A 7,163-nucleotide genomic window follows, 5' to 3' on the forward strand; every position below is an offset into this window, starting at 1 on the left:
CCAAGATTTGATGGCCCAAACCGGCGTTCAAAGTCACCTCAAGAAATTCCAGCGTTAAACGCCGGAACTGGCACCCAAATGGGAGTTAAACGCCCAAACTGGCATAAAAGCTGGCGTTTAACTCCAAGAGGAGTCTCTACACGAAAAAACTTCATTTGCTCAGCCCAAGCACACACCAAGTGGGCCCGGAAGTGGATTTTTATGTCATTTACTCATCTTTGTACACCTTAGGCTACTAGTTTTCTATAAGTAGGACCTTTTACTATTGTATTTGACATCTTGGTAGCTATCTTTGTTTTATGCTATCTTAGATCATTGGGAGGCTGGCCATTCGGCCATGCCTAGACCTTATGCTTATGTATTTTCAACGGTGGAGTTTCTACACACCATAGATTAAGGTGTGGAGCTCTGCTGTACCTCGAGTATTAATGCAATTACTATTGTTCTTCCATTCAATTCCGCTTGTTCTTTATCCAAGATATCACTTGTTCTTCAACATGATGAAGGTGATGATTGACGCCCATCACCATTCTCACCCATGAACAAGGTGACTGACAACCATTCTTGTTCTACAAGCATCTGAGGCTTAGTGAATATCTCTTGGATTCTTCGGAATCTTCGTGGTATAGGCAGGACCTGATGGCGGCATTCAAGAGAATCCGGAAGGTCTAAACCTTGTCTGTGGTATTCTGAGTAGGATTCAATGATTGAATGACTGTGACGTGCTTCAAACCTGTAACCTACTGGGCGTTAGTGACAGACGCAAAGAGTTATTCTATTCCGGTAGGGGAGGGAACCAAACCGGTGATTGGCAGCACTGTGACAGAGTGTGTGCATTAGCTTTCACTGCGCGGATGGGAGGTAGCTGCTGACAACAGTGAAACCTTACACGAGCTTGCCATGGAAAGGAGTAAGAAGGATTGGATGAAGGCATTAGGAAGCAGAGAGACGGAAGGGAAGGCATCTTCATACACTTGTCTGAAGCTCTTACACCAATGATATACATAAGTATCACTATCCTTATCTTCTATGTTATTTTCGTTCATCATCATATATATTTGAGTTTGCCTGACTAAGATTTACAAGATGACCATAGCTTGCTTCAATGCTAACAATCTCCGTGGGATCGACCCTTACTCACGTAAGGTTTATTACTTGGACGACCCAGTGCACTTGCTGGTTAGTTGTGCGAAGTTGTGTAATGCCATGGTATTGAGCCACCAAGTTCTTGGAGCCATTACCGGGGATTATTTGAGTTGTGAAAAAGTATTGTTCACAATTTCGCGCACCAAGTTTTTGGCGCCGTTGCCGGGGATTGTTCAAGTTTTGAGCAAGCTTTTGGTAACATCAGTGCCAAGATCCGGCAACAACATCAAGTTTTTGGTGTTATTGCCCGGATTGTTTAGGCTGGACAACTGACGGTTCATCTTGTTGCTTAGATTAGGTATTATTTTTTTTCGAAATTCTTGAAGATGAATTCTAGAGTTTCATGATGATTTGTTGAAATCTGGCTGGCTGAGAAGCCATGTCTAATCTGATTGGACCGAGGTTTCAACTTATCACCACAAGAGCTTGTTGATTCTCATCAATTTTGCTTTTGGAGCAGTGATTTGCTAAGGCTTGGCTGACCTTTGGTCATGTCTAGTGTTTTGGACCGAAGCTTTCTTTGAAAGCTTGGCTGGCTGTGAAGCCATGTCTAATTCCTGGACCGGAGTCTTAGACTAGCATTGCACTGATTCCTGGAATTCTCATTAAGAATTTTGATACCTTTTTCCTACTTAATTTTCGAAAAACACAAAAAAAAAAATTTACAAAATCATAAAAAGACCAAAAATATTTGATGTGTGTCTCATCCTAAGTTTAGTGTCAATTGCATGCATTCATTCATGTGTCTTAAGGATCCTCAAGTAATTCTTGATGATTTTTGTGTTCTAATCTTTGAATTCTATTGACTTGAAGCATTTTGTGTGTCTCATATGCATTCTCATATTGTTAGTGTCAGTAGTATACAAACTGCTAAGTTTGGTGTCTTGCATGCATGGTTAATTGATTCATTTTGCATTTTGATTATTAAAAATCCAAAAATATTTTTAATTTGTGTCTTTTCAAGTCAATGATACAAAGAATTGAAGATTCAGAACATACTGCAGAGGAATTACACAGAAAAAGCTGAGCATTCAAAAATGCCCAGTGAAGAAGGCAGACTGGCGTTCAAACGCCAGCCAGGGTACCTGGTTGGGCGTTTAACGCCCAAAAAGGGTGCATTTTGGGCGTTAAACGCCAGAATGTATACCATTCTGGGCGTTTAACGCCAGGATGGTGCTAGGGGGAAGATTTTGTTTTCAAAATCAAATTTTTTTAAGTTTTCAAAGTTTTTCAAAATCAAATCTTTTTCAAATCAAATCTTTTCAATCAAATGTTTTCAAAATCAATTTCTTTCCTTTTTAAAAGATACTTACTAACAATTAATGATTTGATTGAACATCTCAAAAATTGTTGCCTTATCTGTTGAGAAAGGTTTTATGTTTGAATCATATCTTTTCTTGTTAGGCAAGTCATTAATTTTTAAAATCATATCTTTTCAAATTGTTTTCAAATCATATCTTTTAAAATTGTTTTCAAATCATATCTTCTCAATCACATCTTTTTAAAACCATAACTTTTCAATTAAATCTTTTTAACCACATCTTTTTCAAAATAGTTTTCAATCAAATCTTTTTAATTTCTAATTTCAAAATCTTTTTCAAAAATCACTTGATTTCTTTTCCACTTTGATTTTCGAAAATCAATTAATGCTTTTCAAAAATGTTTTCAAAATATTTTAATTAATTTTCGAAAAATTACTTCCCTCCTTCTCACATCCTTCTATTTATGGAGTACCACTCCTTCTTAATGCACAATTCGAACCTTATCTAAGTAAAGTTCGAATTCTTCTTCTCCTTCTTCTTTCTATTTCTCTTTTCCTCTAACATTTCAAGGAATCTCTATACTGTGACATAGAGGATTCCACATTTTCTTTTTCTCTTCGCTTTCATATGAGCAGGAGCAGAGACAAAGGCATTCTTGTTGAAGCTGACCCTGAACCTGAGAGAACCTTGAAGCGAAAGCTAAGAGAAGCCAAGGCACAACTCTCTTTAGAGGACCTGACCAAATTCTTCAAAGAAGAAGAAGACATGGCAGCCGAAAACAACAATAATGCAAACAATGCAAGGAAGGTGCTGGGTGACTTCACTGCACCTACTCCTGATTTCTATGGGAGAAGCATCTCTATCCCTGCCATTGGAGCAAACAACTTTGAGCTTAAGCCTCAATTAGTTTCTCTAATGCAACAGAATTGCAAGTTCCATGGACTTCCAATGGAAGATCCTCATCAGTTCTTAGCTGAATTCTTGCAAATCTGTGACACAGTCAAGACTAATGGGGTTGACCCTGAGGTCTATAGACTGATGCTATTCCCTTTTGCTGTGAGAGACAGAGCTAGAATATGGTTGGACTCCCAACCTAAAGAAAGCCTGGACTCTTGGGAAAAGCTAGTCAATGCCTTCTTGGCAAAGTTCTTTCCACCACAAAGATGGAGTAAGCTTAGAGTGGAAGTCCAAACCTTCAGACAGAAGGATGGAGAATCCCTCTATGAAGCTTGGGAAAGATACAAACAATTAATCAGAAAATGTCCCTCTGACATGCTTTCTGAATGGAGCATCATAGGTATTTTCTATGATGGTCTCTCTGAACTATCCAAGATGTCCTTGGATAGCTCTGCTGGAGGATCTCTTCATCTGAAGAAGACGCCTGCAGAAGCTCAAGAATTGATTGAAATGGTTGCAAATAACCAAGTCATGTACACTTCTGAAAGGAATCCTGTGAACAATGGGATTAGTCAGAAGAAAGGAGTTCTTGAAATTGACACTCTGAATGCCATTTTGGCTCAGAATAAAATATTGACTCAACAAGTCAATCTGATTTCTCAAAGTCTGTCTGGAATGCAAAATGCACCAAACAGTACTAAGGATGCTTCATCTGAGGAAGAAGCTTATGATCCTGAGAACCCTTCCATGGAAGAGGTGAACTACCTAGGAAAACCCTATGGTAACACCTATAATTCTTCATGGAAAAATCACCCAAATCTCTCATGGAAGAATCAAGAGAGACCTCAACAAGGTTTCAATAATAATGGTGGAAGAAACAGGTTTAACAATGGTAAACCTTTTCCATCATCTTCTCAGCAACAGACAGAGAGCTCTAAGCAGAATACCTCTGACTTAGCAACCATGGTCTCTGATCTAATCAAAACCACTCAAAGTTTCATGACTGAAACTAGATCCTCCATTAGGAATTTGGAAGGACAAGTGAGTCAGCTGAGCAAGAAAATTACTGAACTTCCCCCAAGCACTCTCCCAAGTAACACTGAAGAAAATCCAAAAGGAGAGTGCAAAGCCATAAATATGGCCGAATTCTGGGAGGAAGAAGAGGCAGTGAACGCCACTGAGGAAGGCCTCACTGGACGTCCACTGGCCTCCAACGAGTTCCCCAATGAGGAACCTTGGGAATCTGAGGCTCAAACTGAGACCATAGAGATTCCCTTGGACTTACTACTGCCTTTCATGAGCTCTGATGAGTATTCTTCCTCTGAAGAGGATGAGTATGTCACTGAAGAGCAAGTTGCTAAATACCTTGGAGCAATCATGAAGCTAAATGACAGGTTATTTGGAAATGAGACTTGGGAGGATGAACCCCCTTTGCTCACCAAAGAACTGGATAACTTGTCTAGGCAGCAATTGCCTCAAAAGAGGCAGGATCCTGGGAAGTTTTCTATACCTTGTACCATAGGCACCATGACCTTCAAGAAGGCCTTGTGTGACTTGGGGTCAAGTGTAAACCTCATGCCCCTCTCTGTAATGGAGAAATTAGGGATCTTTGAGGTGCAAGCTGCAAAAATCTCACTAGAGATGGCAGACAACTCAAGAAAACAAGCCTATGGACTTGTAGAGGATGTTCTGGTTAAGGTTGAAGACCATTACATTCCTACTGATTTCATAGTCCTAGAGACTGGGAAGTGCATGGATGAATCCATCATCCTTGGCAGACCCTTCCTAGCCACAGCAAAGGCTGTGATTGATGTTGATAGAGGAGAGTTGATCATTCAAGTGAATGAAGAATCCTTGGTGTTTAAGGCCCAAGGATATCCCTCTGTCATCATGGAGAAGAAGCATGAAGAGCTTCTCTCAAAACAGAGCCAAACAGAGCCCCCACAGTCAGACTCTAAGTTTGGTGTTGGGAGGCCACAATCAAACTCTAAGTTTGGTGTTGAACCCCCACATTCAAACTCTAAGTTTGGTGTTGGGAAGTTCCAACACGGTTCTGAGCATCTCTGAGGCTCCATGAGAGTCCTCTGTCAAGCTAATGACAGTAAAGAAGCGCTTATTGGGAGGCAACCCAATGTTTTATAATTAATTATTTTCTTTTGTTATTTTATCTTTTTTGTAGGTTGATGATCATAAGAAGTCACAAAAACAATGAAAAAAGCAAAAAAAAAACAGAATGAAAAACAGGAAGAGAAACAGCACACCCTGGAGGAAGATGCTGCTGGCGTTTAAACGCCAGTCAGCCTAGCTGTTGGGCGTTTAACGCCCAGTCTGGCACCATTCTGGGCGTTTAACGCCAGAAAGGGGCACCAGACTGGCGTTAAACGCCAGTAAAGGGCAAAAACCTGGCGTTAAACGCCAGGAATGGGCACCAGCCCGGCGTTTAACGCCAGAAATAGCTCAAAACGTGATTTTGAGCAACATTTGGTGCAGGGATGACTTTTCCTTGACACCACAGGATCTGTGGACCCCACAGGACCCCACCATCACTCTCTCTCTTCTTCCCCCATTCACCAATCACCTCAATACCTCTTCCCCAAAAACCCTTCACCTATCAAATCCCATTTTTCTCTTCACCACTCACATCCATCCTTCATAAATCCCCACCAACCTCACCCTTCAAATTCAAACCACTTTCCCTCCCAAACCCACCCTCAAATGGCCGAACCCTCATCCCCCTCTTTCCTATATAAACCCCTCTTTACCCCTTCATTTTCCCACTACCTAAACACCACTTCTCCCCCTCCTTGGCCGAATACACCACCATCTCCCTCTTCCTCATTTCTTTTTCTTCTACTCTCTTCTTTCTTCTTTTGCTCGAGGACGAGCAAACATTTTAAGTTTGGTGTGGTGAAAGCGTTGCTTTTTTCGTTTTTCCATAACCACTTATGGCATCCAAGGCCGGAGAAACCTCTAGAAAGAGGAAAGGGAAGGCAAAGGCTTCTACCTCCGAGTCATGGGAGATGGATAGATTCCTCTCAAGGGTGCATCAAGACCACTTCTATGAAGTTGTGGCCTTGAAGAAGGTGATCCCCGAAGTCCCCTTTTCACTCAAAAAGGGTGAATATCCGGAGATCCGCCATGAGATCCGAAGAAGAGGTTGGGAAGTACTTACCAACCCCATTCAACAAGTCGGAATCTTGATGGTTCAAGAGTTCTATGCCAATGCATGGATCACCAAGAACCATGACCAAAGTGTGAACCCGGATCCAAAGAATTATCTTACTATGGTTCGGGGGAAATACTTGGATTTTAGTCCGGAAAGTGTGAGGGTGGCGCTCAACTTGCCTATGATGCAAGGAGATGAGCATCCTTACACTAGAAGGGTCAACTTTGATCAAAGGTTGGACCAAGTCCTCACAGTCATATGTGAAGAGGGCGCACAATGGAAGCAAGATTCAAAAGGAAAGCCGGTCCAATTGAGAAGGCATGACCTCAAACCCGTGGCTAGAGGATGGTTAGAGTTCATACAACGCTCAATCATTCCCACTAGCAACCGGTCCGAAGTTACCATAAACCGGGCTATCATGATCCATAGCATCATGATTGGAGAAGAAATAGAGGTTCATGAGGTTATAGCCCAAGAACTCTATAGGGTGGCGGACAAGACATCTACCTTGGCAAGGTTAGCCTTTCCTCACCTCATTTGTCACCTCTGTTATTCAGTGGGAGTTGACATAGAGGGAGACATCACCATTGATGAGGACAAGCCCATCACTAAGAAAAGGATGGAGTACACAAGAGATCCCACTCATCATGAGATCCCTGAGATTCCTCAAGGGATGAATTTTCCTCCACAAG

At 41.5% G+C, this 7,163-nt stretch overlaps 1 non-coding gene across 1 annotated transcript; it reads right to left on the reverse strand.

Moving 5' to 3' along the window:
- Positions 1 to 3,578: 3,578 nt before the first annotated feature.
- LOC130948362 (small nucleolar RNA R71) lies at positions 3,579 to 3,686 on the reverse strand. Its single transcript, XR_009073026.1, has one exon. It is a non-coding gene; the product is annotated as a small nucleolar RNA R71 (small nucleolar RNA).
- Between the last annotated feature and the right edge of the window lie 3,477 nt (positions 3,687 to 7,163).

This window comes from Arachis stenosperma, chromosome 1 (genome assembly GCF_014773155.1).
Source record: "Arachis stenosperma cultivar V10309 chromosome 1, arast.V10309.gnm1.PFL2, whole genome shotgun sequence".
Classification (NCBI taxonomy): Eukaryota; Viridiplantae; Streptophyta; class Magnoliopsida; order Fabales; family Fabaceae; genus Arachis; species Arachis stenosperma.